This window comes from Oenanthe melanoleuca, chromosome 12 (assembly GCF_029582105.1).
Source record: "Oenanthe melanoleuca isolate GR-GAL-2019-014 chromosome 12, OMel1.0, whole genome shotgun sequence".
Taxonomy (NCBI): Eukaryota; Metazoa; Chordata; class Aves; order Passeriformes; family Muscicapidae; genus Oenanthe; species Oenanthe melanoleuca.
The window spans coordinates 3,775,277-3,789,206 of record NC_079346.1 but is presented as its reverse complement, the minus strand read 5'-3'; the positions used below and the strand labels follow the sequence as shown (position 1 = coordinate 3,789,206).

The following is a 13,930-nucleotide window of genomic DNA, read 5'->3' as shown; positions in this document are numbered from 1 at the left end:
AGTTTCAGGTCCTTATTTTGCTAGCCCTTCCTCTCTCTATTTCGACTGCCATTTTTTTCTCCCTCAAACCTAAACCCCCAGCTCCAGCCCCTGCCATCCACGTGGGCTCTCCAGGAACCCCAAGAGCCAGAAGGCGAAGCACCCACTCCTGCCTAGACCCACCAGCGACGCACAGACTTGAACACAACTTCAAGATGTCAAGCAAATTCTCCCTTTCTCGCTGTGAAGCCGCTCCTCAGAGGAAACCCACATCCCTGAGGAGTAGGAGGACCCTCCTGCTGATCCAGCACCTGCGGGGCAGCGGCAGTCAGGCGCTATTACGGACCGCGGCGCTCACCAACGCGCTGGAACTGACATGCGACTCGGGCAGACAAAGAGAGATTCTGAAAGCAAGTCAGTCTATTAAATTTATACCTACCTGCACAATGTGAAGCAAACCACATCTCGGTTTCCTTTCATGTGCATGACAGTCTTAACTTGTTTCTTTTAATCCCATAAAAGCAGCTAAAGCATGCAACATGCTTCCCGGAGATGAAGCAAACCTGTATTTTACTTCCTGACAGTGATTTAGTTTATAGGGTGTTGGTTTGTTTTTTCTTTTTTTTTTTTTTTTTTTTTTTTCTTTTTTCAGGGAAGATAATGAGCATTGTCCAAAGCTGGTATTATAAAGGAAATACTACAACCTACATGCTAGACACCTGGCATTTAAAAGAGAATCCCATAAACTGACACTGACTGTAACGGACCAAACACAGCTGCAACCCCTCGTGCTGCACAGACACCAGAACTGGAGGCTGGGAGATCCCAGCATCTCTGGCCAAGGTTTTCTTTGGAAATCAGAACCCTTCTGAAAATTCAAAGCAACTCTCATTTAGTCACTCACACCCTGAGTAGGACCAGGGAGATGACCAGGGCTGTATGACTACGCAATAAATCCAGCAAATCCAAGGGGCCGGAGCAGTAATCCATGGAAATGTTCCAGGCAAGAGGGGAGTTTAAGTGCCTTTAATTCCCAGCTGCAAGCCCAACAAGCTGCCAGAAGGCGGAGACCACCGAACACAAGGGGTTAATGGCCTCACTAAAGAAAATGATACACATAATTTCCTTTTATCATAAAACAATACGTTTATTATTTTCTGTATATCTGTTAAAGGGCATGGCCTTCTGAGTGGAAAACAAAACACAGCTTGGTCACATGTTTATTTGCTTCAGCTACTCCCTTTCCCTTCTGATAAATAATCAAACATGCCATCCAGAAAAAACAAAACCAGTGAGCTGGGAAATTTGATGGTCATCAAATAGACTAAGATACCAAGAAAAGCAGCCCACTGTTCCCACAGAGAGTTTTCTGCCCCACACCTACACTAACATCTGAGTAAATAACTTCAGTCACTCTTTCCATTTTCCCCATGAAATTACTCCTACTGTTAAACAAATTGTCCTTAAGGCAGTTGCAAACACCATTTTTTTTCCTGCAAAGTAGAACAACTTCTGAACATTAAAAAGCCAGACTAGCAATATATTTTCAAAATATGTTTGTTGTACTTGCGGTTTGGCTGAACACACAGCTTGATTTCTCTCTCTCTCTCGCTCTCTTTTCTAGGAAGATGGGGGTTTACAGTTTAAAATTTTAAAGTGTATTTGGATCTTGGAGAGGCAGGAAAAGCCTCAAGGAGGATGGGTTTTTCTCCATAGGGCAGGCAGCATATTTTCCATTTTCTCTTATGTTTCACACTATATGAGCACCACAAATGCTTGCCAAAAAAAAAGTTACCTGCTATTTCAGCGGACTTTTGTGGGGGGGAGAAACCACCGAGAAGTATCAAGCAGTTTTTAAAGTCACTTAAACAGAGGGGAGAAAATCCAGCATCCGTGTTGTGACATGGATTACCCAGAGGATCTACACTATCTTCCAACAACCCCTGAAGACCATTCATACAACAATCATTAATACTGAAAAACTGCAGAGAAAATCCCTCACATGAGAAGTTAACAACCATTACTCGGCGTGAGCACGCTTTCCCTTTCCTTTTGTAGTACCACAGGTCTAAACAATAGTCATATGAATGAGATAATAGCCATGCTTGTCTCAGCAGCCTGATTTTTATTAGCATGAAATTGGTACAAATATTAGCGAGGCTGGTTCGCATGCGGTGCCAGAGCCACGATGCAAACAATTTGCGGAAAACAAAAAAAAGCCACTGGGTGGGTTTGCACTGCTTTTGCTGCCCAGAGCAGCAGCCACATTTCCCTTTCTTGGGGGGGTTTGTTGTTTAGGTATTTTTGGCAGTTGTGCAAGGAGAAGCTGCAGCACTTGGCGAGCAGCAGAGATGGTGGCACACGACTGCTCCCATGCCAGAGGGGCATCGCAAGGTGACAGGTGCCCAAAAGAGGACTCGGTCCTTGCACAGTTCTCCAAAGCCATGCCAAAAACCCCACCCTTGTCAACACCGCCATAAACAACCTGAACTGGCTGCTTTTGCTTCAAACCAAAGCAACTCCCCTCTCCTGTGCTCCAAGCTGCCTGAGCAAGGCAGCGCATTAAAAGTTCAGCCCTGCCTGCACGCTCCTCTCCTCTGAGCGCTCGCAGAGAAAATGAAGAGTTTAACAGAGTGAGCTCTTACTGTCTGCCTTTAGATTTCCGTCTTCGGGCTGGAGATGTTTCTGGCTGTTTCTGTGAAGCGGGGGCTGAAGAATGGTAAAAAGATGTTTGAATAAACAGGAAGTGCCGTGCAGCCGGAGCACAGGCTGGAGGGAGACGCTGGAGCGCTGCCCTTCGCGGCAGCCACCGGGCTCTGCCTCCACAGTAGCAACCTCTGCTTTTACTAAATGACAAAGAAACCGCAAAGCATTCCTTCCCTAATTCTTCCCTTGCGAAGTGGTGAGATCAGCTGGAGCTCACAGGTAATCTCCAAGTTGGGTTTAGCACTACACCCGGCACAAAAATCTAGTGACTCTGCACTATTAAAACCCCCCCCATCTGTGAGCAGAAACAGGCAGAACTAATTATGTCCCCAACTAGACCGAACAGCAGCCAGAAGCACACCTCGCTTCTGCAGCTAGGCAAATTCGGATTTGCAGGGAAGTCCAGCCAAGCTTGACGTTCCTACCCTCGACAGTGCTGTGACTTGCTCTGGAAACCGGCTCGGGAGGCTGGCCGGGCTGCAGAGCTGTTTTCTCTAACTGCGTGAACTGAAATATAAACAACCGCCCAAAAAACACAACTTGTCTCGGGCGCAGGGACTCACATTCAGCATCTCCAAAAGTGTAACTTCAGCATTCCAGCAGATGCCACCCCTCCTTCATCATCTCCTTCCCTCCCTAAAACAAACTACCTATTTAACTGGAGATGACTAACTAACCGTCTCCCCACCCAATTATCAAAGCCCTGTCTGCTGTCATATTGGTGACATGACACAGATATTGTCAAGAAAAAGTAAACTGGGGCTGGCACTCAAAGGCAGCTCGTGAAGAGATGAGCAGTCGAACAGCCATATTCAATAAAAAAGAGGAACAGGATTCCTTTAGAAAATGTATTGCTGTTGTGGCAACGTGCTGCTGCCACTGAAGGGACTGATTTGTTATTTAGCATGTAGTCTTGGACTGTCTGTCATTCTGGGTGCTAATGCTCTGCTAAAATAACTCATTGGGAGCTGTCAGTGGGATGTTTACATAGGCCCCCAATCTTTTCTTCATACAAGGAAATTTTTTACTGGAATTCATCTTCTTTTGATCTCACATTCAAAGCAACAGCAGCTTGATAGACATGCAAGTCTGAAAGCAAATCCAGACGCTGAAGATAAACCGCCAGAGTATGACAGGCAGGAGCATCTAAAGCTTATAAAAATGAAGAGAACAGCATGTCGTCTGAGTATTACAATAGCAGAAATCAAGAGACATATTAGGTGGAACTGATCAGCCACAAAAACAGTTCAAAAGGCAGATCATAGAAACAGAAGACTAAGCCAGAAAAAAAATAAAATTGGAAAGATCTGCTTTACAGAGGCATCACCTCCTTTCTGAGCACCGCGGCGTTTCCGCTCCAGCATGTAAACTTAGGGGAAAAAAAGAACAGGGCTGGTGCTGTCTCTACTAACTCAGCAGTTCTTACCTTCAACTCACCAATTAATTTGCCGAGTGTACGTTTCAATTACGTGTTATTCAAAGTGAAATAAAAATAGGACACTGTGCCACTCGCATCTACAGCCCAGCCCTCCCCAACACCACAGGGATGGGGAATTGCATCCCCCTGCAAGGTGCAAAAGGGGCCCTGGCCTGAGCCCCTGCCACCATTTTAGCCTGCTCATCTTTCCAAGGTCTGAGTCTTGGGATGCTCCTGAGCTCTGCCTCTGCCACTGGTGCAGAAATATTAGTTCAGAAGGTAATTTTATTTAAATTGAATTACATGTGCCACAGAGTCCACAGCTATGTTCCAAAGGCGACGCTTGCCGGGAAACAATTGCTGAAACTTTCTCTAGAAACCCATACATTTTTAATTTTTCTTCCCCAAATAAGCTTCTTATTCTAATTGAAGTCAGCAAATATAATGAAAAAGTAATTCTCAAACAATTTTGTACTTAGAGCTATTTGTTAACAAACACTGAACGAGCAGCAGTGTTAGGTTAAAGGGCAGCAGGATTCCACATTATAATTTAGCCTGCGGTTATTTCTGATTAAGAACACCCTCCGGGACGGCAGAGCAAGATCTTCTTTTGCAGCAGGCACAGCTTTTAAAATTAGCCTCTTCTCAATAATAAAACCAACAGGAAAACTGTGGATTTAAAACTGTATTAACCAATTTGAAGTGGTGCAATCAGTTTATGTCTTGCTTTCTGCAAACCACTGTTCCTTGCCTTAGTCAAGTCTCAAATGTAAAAATGCTGCCTGGATTCTGAAACTGTTGTAAGAAAGTCACCTTCTGTCATGCTTATGTAGCTATCTAATGTGCTAAAGGCTGATTATTTATCTTTAAACTGTACTAGTTTAATCTTTTAAGGTCACCACTAATCTGCTCCAACCTTTTAAAAAATAGCAGCTTTCAAGACTTACTGTTGGAATCACTAAACTCTGAGCTGAATGTCATTGTTAGGGATACATTAGCCAGAGTGAGTGTAGTTTTACAATGTAAACACCAAATATAAATCCCCACCTAAATGAGAAGAAAAATATGATGTCCATGCCAGGAGAAATATCAGTAAATAAGGCCAACGCCGTATTATTTCACACAAATACCGTTCCAAATCATGTTGCTATTTCTCTCTCCTCCCCCTCCCTTCCCAGCGCAAAACCTGGGTATAATTTAAAGGATCATTAGGTGTTTTTTCTTTATCTTTTCCCTTTCTCAGCAGCAACTTTGCTTGCCTGCTGCGAAGCCTCCTGACCGCATTTGGAAGTTGTTGTAAAGTCCAAAACCCCCTCATAGGTTATTTGTGTGCATGTGCTGCACAGCAGCCCTTTTATACTCCTCTTTTGCCTTTTCCCCTAGACTTTTTCTGGACTTGAATGTCACAGTAGACCTTGAATGTGAAATGGCTTCAAGCTAATTGCTTTAATTGCTTGAAGATGTGCAGGCAGGTGAAACCTGATCCCCTTGGCCATTGTAGAGACCAGGAACAACACAGGAATGTTTACATAGTGGTTTGAGTTTAATAGACAGTAGAGCTGAGTTTCAGACAGCTAGCAAAAACACAGCTAATAGGTGACCTCTTAATGTAGTCCTCCTTTTTAAAAACAAAATACAATTTCGTTTTATACAAGGCAATGTCCCTAAATGCCAAGGTTATCTGCTTGACTTTTTGAGTGAGCATGCACTGCGTTGCACCTGACATTTATACCAGAAACTCTATCCTGAATGCATTTCCCCCTACCTTAAAACAAAAAGCACTTTATGTGTCAGTCACCTTACAAACAGATTAGAGCTGGATGGGGTTTCCTCGTAAGTGCAGTCATTTTAATTTAAAATTGAGTGTTTCTCACCACTGTCATATTCCTTCCCCCTCATCCCCTGGGCACTCCTACCCTCTGGTGGGGTCTGGCACAAGTCCTTGGAATAGTCTTCTGGAAAGGCCAAGTACTTTTACTGCTTTTCCAGAACTTTTCCTACTTTTCCAGGGCTTTCAGTGCATTTGCACCACACTGTTAATACACAGACTGGCTGCAACACACTTTTGCAAAGGCACAGTTTGGTTTAACACACGGCACAAATTCAGCAGCTCTTCCCCAGGCAAAACTCGTCCTGACTGAGAACTGCAGCATTCGGGGTCACTGACAATCATGTCTGCTTTCCAAGAATCATGAGGTAAGTAAAACACTATTGAAACCAGCCAAAGACCAGTGAGCAGGTACAGCACAAGTGCAAAAAGCAAAGACTGAATTTGGCAACAGCACTAGCATAAAGGTATTTACTGTAGGTCTAGTCCAAAAAACAAACACTGAAAACAGGTAATTCCAAATAGTCACTTTCCTGGCATGGGAACTTCAAGTTTTGTTGCCAATCCTAAAAAACAGTTAAAATCACTTCTATTGAGAGAGAATACTAGCTGAGAAATGACAAGCGCTGTATGCCAGACAAAAAGGAATAAATAAAATAACATTTATGAAGGAAGGAAAAAGGGAAGGCAAACTGAGACAGGAAGACTGGAAAAAGCACAAACACACCGAGGCAGAGGAGATGAGGCCAAACTAACGTGTATTTGATATGAACAAGAAAGGAAAGCAATTCACTGCCACACAGACCTGCAAATAAAGGGCATTTCTAGTCTGATCTTGGCAATTCCACTCAAAAAGTTTCAAATTCTCTAGTACTTTTCACTGGAGCTACCAATCCCTTGAACAGAAGCAAACAGAAGCAGGGGAGAGGCTTCTCCAGCCACTCTGGATGCAAACTGTGGCTCCCAGAAAGACAATAGATGCTGGCTGCTCTGCTCTACCTTGCCTGCTATTCCCAATCCTCTCAAGCAAATGAGTAACTGATCTTAAATAATACAGAACAAAGGGAACAATAGGAGCTGGAAAGCAAGCTGGGATACTTGGGAACATGCCTCTTTCTTTTGAGAGGGAATCTCATCAGCACACATGCACACACAGAGTTACAGAATCACAGAAGTTGTTGTCCTGTGTCGTTCTCCCCCCGCAGCCCATCATCTCTTTAAAAGCTCAAATTCCAGCCACTGTGAGGTTTTAATACTTTTTTGTTTTCTGTACTGCCTGAAAGATTAAGAAAAAAGGAGAAAGTTCGGAATAGGGGAGAGAGAAAAAAAAAATAAAAAATAGGACAGTGTCAATTTAAAGATTTAGTATAAACTAGTCCAAGCCTGTGGGAGGAACGCTAAGTGGAAAAAGTAAACATGGTCCCCCCCAAGAAGTTCCCCTGGAAGCTGAGCAGGCAGCCAGTGCCTGGTACCCGCTGCCCCGCGCCCGGGGAGGTCAGCCCAGCTATGCTAAACTGACAGGTTCAGTTTACAGCAGGCCAGCACTTTGTTTGGATATACTGGCCTTGCTCACCGCCAGCTTAACAACAGATGGCTCGAAAACTTTCATTATGTTGCAGAGGGCTGAACTGCAAACAATCGGGAAAACTGTGAAAAGTTTAACTCCCTGCGAGCCGAGCGGGGAAGCGCTGCCCTCGCCAGCCGGCGTCTCCTCCCGCCCCGGCCGTGGGCGCCTTTAAATTAATTAAAGTGGGATGGGATGATTAATCATACCTGCACACGGTCCTGGGGATGCCTGGGAAAAAGAATCTGCGATTTGACAAGGTCATTTCAATAAAAGTAGCATTCCAGGAGAAAATGGACTTTGACGGATTGCAAAGCTGATTTTAAACCTTCCTCAAGCCTCTGGCTCTAGGAAAGTTATAGAAAGTTTCTGCAATAATCCTCTAATCGGGGTTTATCAGGAGCTTTCTGATGAGAGTTCTTCCATCTACTGAAACAGAGCCTCTGTCCCTCATATTCCCACTTCAAACTTTCACCCTCCATGGCAAGAGAAGGCCACCAAATAATCTAACATGCAGATCTGAATATGATTTATCCAAATCTGTGTATAATTTAAATATTCATCTAACTGATTTGATTCATATGCACCCTAATATCTTTTAATGCTCTAAGGCAGGTTATAAATGTACCTTCCGAGGTTTAATTCAATTGACAGACTTACATACATCTCATCACTGAAAACGCATTATTTTATATTATTCAAGAAATGAACAAATCTGTTTTCCACAAATGTATTTTAAAAGCGACTCTTTCCTGTTATTGAAAGAAAATTGTGTTTATTACTCCTTTAGCATAGTGTAAACTCATAAACGTCAACAGAGAGTACAAGGAAAACTGTCAACTAAATATTGTTTCCTTCATGAGCTGCTCTTCCAAGTCAATTACGCCTTTCAACTTCTGGGGCATTGTATGATAAACTGGCAGTAAAAATCATTCACATTAATATACCATGGTGCCTTGCCTGCAAAAGGTAATTAAAGAAGTAAATGACTCATAAGAATAGACATATTAGCTGCAAAATGAAAGGCAACTGAGCTGCCACATGAAAATATGTACCATTAAGATACTGCATTTTCATATTCCTGTAATCAGCTTCAGTAGACTAATGCTTATTTAATCCAGTTCTCGCCTAAGTCCATCAACAACTGTTTTTTGCTGTTTTCTCCTTGACTGAACATTATGTGTGCAGGTTTGGAATAAATACTGCAATAAGATTTTTGCATAGTCAATTGAAGAACAGGTTTTTTATCTTTTAAAAACTATTTTTCTTTCCCACCAAGAGGAATACAGCAGAGAAGGATACCAAGAAACCCCACGTTTCCTGGGGTTTTCTCAGTGTTGATATGCTTTGAGTGAAATATACAGCCTGGTCTAGCATTAACCATATTGTTTGTGAAACACAGCAGGAAATCAAGCCTCATCTTCCAACTTTCCTGTTCTTCATACACGAAAGGTTGACTTGTTAATGCATGTTTTCATTAGGGTTAGAAAAATTAGACAGGCTTTCTCTTTCTTAAGTCTTTGACAAAAAGTGGGGCAGGGAGAGGAACGGGCACTGCTGGATTTGTGGAGATGGAGCTGCAGGCTGGGGAGCCACAGGGGCATCACCCCAACAATCTGCTCTGCCTAGTCCAGCCTCAGCTGACAGGACCCAAACTCCAAACCCACACAGGCACCATCCTGGCATCCTACCTTCACAGCAGGACCACCAAGCTCAGCACAACACACTCCTGATTTTTGGGAAGGGCCATTGCTGGGAGCTCACCCTGCAGTGCACACCTCAGCCCAGCCTGTTTCTGCAACAACCACATAAACCAAAGCCTTTTGGTGAAGGGTCTTGGGTCAGACTTCACAAGTCCATCCTTCTCCTCCCAAGGAGGCAGCAGGGAGATGGTGAAACTCAGGGAACAGAGTAGAGCTGTCTCCAAAAAAAAACCACCCTGCAAAATAACTCAAACATTTATAACTCATCCTGTTTGTGAGCAGTAATTAAAATATTCTTTTCATCACAATAATAGCTTTGTAAGGCCAAGATCCAAACTGCTTTTGACTGCACAGATCTCACGATTATTTCATTTTCTAAAGTATGGGGTGGAGTGAACTCCAGTATCTCAGCTATTGCTATGGTACTCTTGTTGACAAATGCTGACTTTCCTGAACAGCAGACACCGAGTCTGTACCATCCATCCTTTATTTATTGTGCCCGACACAGGTTTATCCTTGCAAAAAGAGATTTTTCAATAAAAATCTTCACACATTGCTTCGCAACCTGCATTATATGTTGCTTATTTATCACTATCAGTACAAAATACCGTAAGACTTAAAATGTAGGATCAATCATTATTTAAACTGTATTATTGCTTCTCCATTTGAGCAGACATCACTTTGTACCCACAATTAATGAGCTCTAGTCCTTTTTTCTAATTAAGGAACAAAGGTTCTTGTGTGCAGAGTATAGAGTGACACTGTCTAGAGAACACACATTTAAATAGAAGAGAATCCTTCTAATTACCTTACAATAGGATTTTTCATATCCAGGAACATAATAGGATCAAGAAATTAGAGCATTTCCAACAGCATTTACAAATAAGTCACTACAAAATACTGTTAAAAGGTAATAATGCATCCTAAAAACAAGGGGACCTTATGGAGACTAGTGCCTAGCACCTCAGTATTTATATAAATAACCTTTGAGCACTGATACAGGGAAAACGCAACACAGAAATTATTTTATAGATGTGCATACACAGAGATAAATAAAAAAAAATGAGGAGTCAGCTATTAGAGCCTAAACCACTTTAGGCTACACAGATTAGGATCCAAACACGTAATTAAGAAAGTCAGAAAGGTAACCTCACTTTATCCAGTAATTAGGGCTGTTAGAAATCGGATACTGTCTCTTAAAAGTGTTACAAATACATGGCACTACTAAATAACCTGCACTGCTGGGAAAGTATACTCCCTATCAAGGGCAAAGCTGCTATACACTGAGGTAACAGTAAATGACAGACTGTTGTTCAAGTCCATTAGCTGCTATGTGATAGGAGCACATTCACTAGCACACGACCTGTGAAAAATCTTAGATCTCTTTAAATCTTTGAATTGGATTGCTGCATTAATTCCTAAGAACTGCAATCCTTCAACCAAGTCAAATTACCCTCATTAACAGGGGAAAAACTGCCTCTGCAATAAGTTAAAAAAAAAGAGATATTTATTACCTATAATCACTTTCACGTACTTCACCTGGAAGTGTGACAAACTGGGACAACAACTTGCAGAGGCTGGCACCAGTTCAGCTGCTGGTGGGGCCGGGGTGGAGGGGACGTGCCGTGCACGTGTCACCCTCTGTGCTGTGCGCACTCCTGCGCCGACTTTCTGCGCGAATACGCGTGCTTCTTGGGGAAAAACCTCAATGGATCTTCCAAGAAAAGAAAAATCACTAAGAATAAGCACAGGCACTGAAGCGATCTGTGTGTGTGCCACTGAAATAACCGCAAAAGAGGAGGGGAAATTCTTCAGTTATTCAAGGCTTGATTAGAACACTACTTCATAATTAGGCATGTTACAAGTATTGTCATCAACCAGAAAATTCATGTACTAACTCAAAGGTCTCAGAAGCTGGCTCAAGCCTTCTATTCATTAACAACATCTGCTATTAATGTTTAACCCTCATAAACTTGCACCAAACATTCAGCATTCAACAAAGCTTAAAAAATAAATATTTTGTTGTGCTGTTTTATCCGTGTGGTGATCTGCTCAGTTCTGCGGGTATCAAGAACCACTGCAACAGCCAGAAAGATAATGGACAAATATTTGGTCTTTGTTGGAAAGAAGATATTCCTTTCTCCAGCCACTGCTTTTCTGCACTTCAGATGCTACAGCTCCTGAGCCAGGCCAGTGCAGCACAATAAACAGCAATGCAGACACACAGATATACATGCACCTATATGATGGTATGAATCATTTATTTTGAAGATGAAACTCCCTGGAACAATTTTCAGGGTGAGTGTTCTAAAGGACCCTCTGTTTAGATTTTTTTCTAATTTAAAAATGAGCATTCCTGGGACGAAAGATTCCCTGTGAAATGGGGAGCTGAGTGAGTCCAGGATCCAGAAATGAGAAACAGAGCGTTTCATCTTCATTTTACTGCTGCGAGTCCAGATGAGAGCCCTGATCTCACAGTCAGATCCTAATGGGCAGATCCTTGGAAGAGCCTTTGGAAAGACTCATTTCCACCAGTGTGGTTTTAATGTAAGCGTTGCAATCTGCTTGTGCAGGCTCATTTACAGCGTGGAGACAGAGCTAAGTGGTGAGCTAATGCGACCCTCTAATGACTCCTGGAAGCGCATCCGGATATCCCCGGTTCCCGTCCCTCTTCCCGCGGATGGATGTCGGTAGCACAGCCCTTGCTGGGCCCATCCTGGCTCACAGGGGCAGCCCTGCAGCGCCTGCTGGGCAGGTCCCACAGCTCCCTGCCTTCCCTGTTCCCACCCCTGCTCAAGCCGACCCCCAAGTCTCCACAGAGCCTGGAATTCCAGCACCAGGAGGGTGAAGATCCTGCCTGCTCTCATCTCACCATCATTTTCTAATCTGCAGCAACGCCAAGACACAAACCAAGCCACAAAAGTAATGAAAAATACAGCTCTTTTTGTCTTCAAACATGACATTCATGGCGGATTCACTGTCTGCATGTTGCAGCACGCTCTATTCTTAGCACCGTGCCTTTTAAAGTTAGGCCCATTATTTTCTACGGTGTATCAAGATCAGTATGTATAACATATGCCATATTGTTGACACTTCCCTGGATGTACTGCACACCATATGCCTAAAGCACTAAAAGGGGTGATGAACAGAGTGGCAATACTGAAAGGAGAACAAGATACACCGAGCATGTTGAATGAATTCAGTTATATAATTCAGCCAATAAGGGTTTCCATACATTTAACAATCTCCTCTTTTTTTTCCCCCCCCCTTTTTCTTTCCCCCTTCCCCCTTGTATAAAAATGAATTTAACAACTTTCCACTGTGAAAAGTTAACACGCTGGACACGTATTCAAAGCAAACATTTAATCACAGTAGGCCCACCAGGTCTAAAAAGTATACATGTAAAGATAGATCATATATAATCACACCAATAAAACAAACAAAAAAGGACTATTCATACATTTTAGCAATAAACTAAAAAAATAAAACATACAGTTCTGCTCCTGCTTCCACTTGTCCTTTATTTTACCTTGCATAAATCTATACCCCAAGTCCAATTCCTAGAACTAGGGAAGATGTCATCTTGCCCATCTTCAGAGCTTTATTTACTAGTTCCTCTACTAAGAATTATTATTTGAAGAACCCAGAAACTAATGCTCTCTTACACTACAGTATTTTTGTCCAAATCTTCTGGAACGGATTATAAAATTGAAATGTAAGAAGGAACACAGCCGAGCTATATTTATAACACGAATGCTGCTCTTCAGCATCTGATACATACACATGTGTATCCTCATTTCCATGCCATCCCTCAGCACGCTCTAATGGGTACACTAGCTGCATACTCGTCATTAAAATAAAAGAAAAAAAGAGGAAAAAAAAGGAACTGACTCATCACTGAGAACAGTTTTGACAGTACTTGCATGCAAAGCCCTGGCAGAAAGGTCCAAGCTATTTAGTTGTGACCAGATACAAATCACAAACTTTAGACTGAATTAATAATTAGAGGGGAAAAAAAGCAAACTCTCAGCACAGGTATAGGCTGATGCACAGGTCTAATTGAGTTTAGTTCTTTGAGTTATGTGCTACCTGGAGAAAGGAAAAGATCTGGAAAGCAGGTATCTGTGCAGGGAATTCCCACTGCAGAGACATCGACAGGGTCAGGAGAAGAGAAAAGCGACGCAGAAACACCCAGCAGGAACACACAGGACCCTTCCAGGGGGAGAATCCCAGCTGGCATCAAGCCCAGGGGAGGTGCAGGGAAGCAGGCTGCTCTCCTGGCACACCAGGAGCACGGCCAGCTCCTCACAGGGATGCTGCTAATGCTGCGGAGCTAATGATGCCACGCAAAGCTGGAGCTTCCCCGTCCTCTGTCGTTAGTGCCACTATGCACCCACAGGCAATGGATCAAAGGGGCTATGAGAAGATAAGGAGAAACCATTTTAATTTCAAAACATGAAAATTCTGGCACAGGAGATCACTACAGAAGATCAGTTCTGTTATGTATCCATGGTGTGTTGAAGGGGAATGTTGCATTTTAAATGTACACACACACACATACCTATTTATCTCAGTAAGCAATATCATTAGCAGAATAAAACAACCTAAAAGGAACATGGGCCTTTTGTTAAAGTGGAAGACAGAATCTTCTTCATGAAAAACATCAAAGAAAAGGAACACATGCTCATGTTTAAAAACAGTCTACGCCTAATACAGAACATCAAGATGTTAAA

General features: G+C 42.8%; 1 protein-coding gene across 17 annotated transcripts in view; it reads right to left on the bottom strand.

The window, feature by feature from the left end:
• Positions 1-13,930, bottom strand: part of FOXP1 (forkhead box P1) — a 378,724-nt gene that overhangs the window by 121,833 nt on the left and 242,961 nt on the right. Inside the window, exon 1 of one of the 17 annotated variants that reach the window (XM_056501931.1) lies at positions 2,625-2,800. The exons of the other annotated variants lie outside the window; for them this stretch is intronic. The gene's annotated coding sequence lies outside the window, so the exon portion shown is untranslated. Of the gene's footprint in view, positions 1-2,624; positions 2,801-13,930 lie in introns of those variants that run through there. 17 annotated transcript variants of the gene reach the window in all.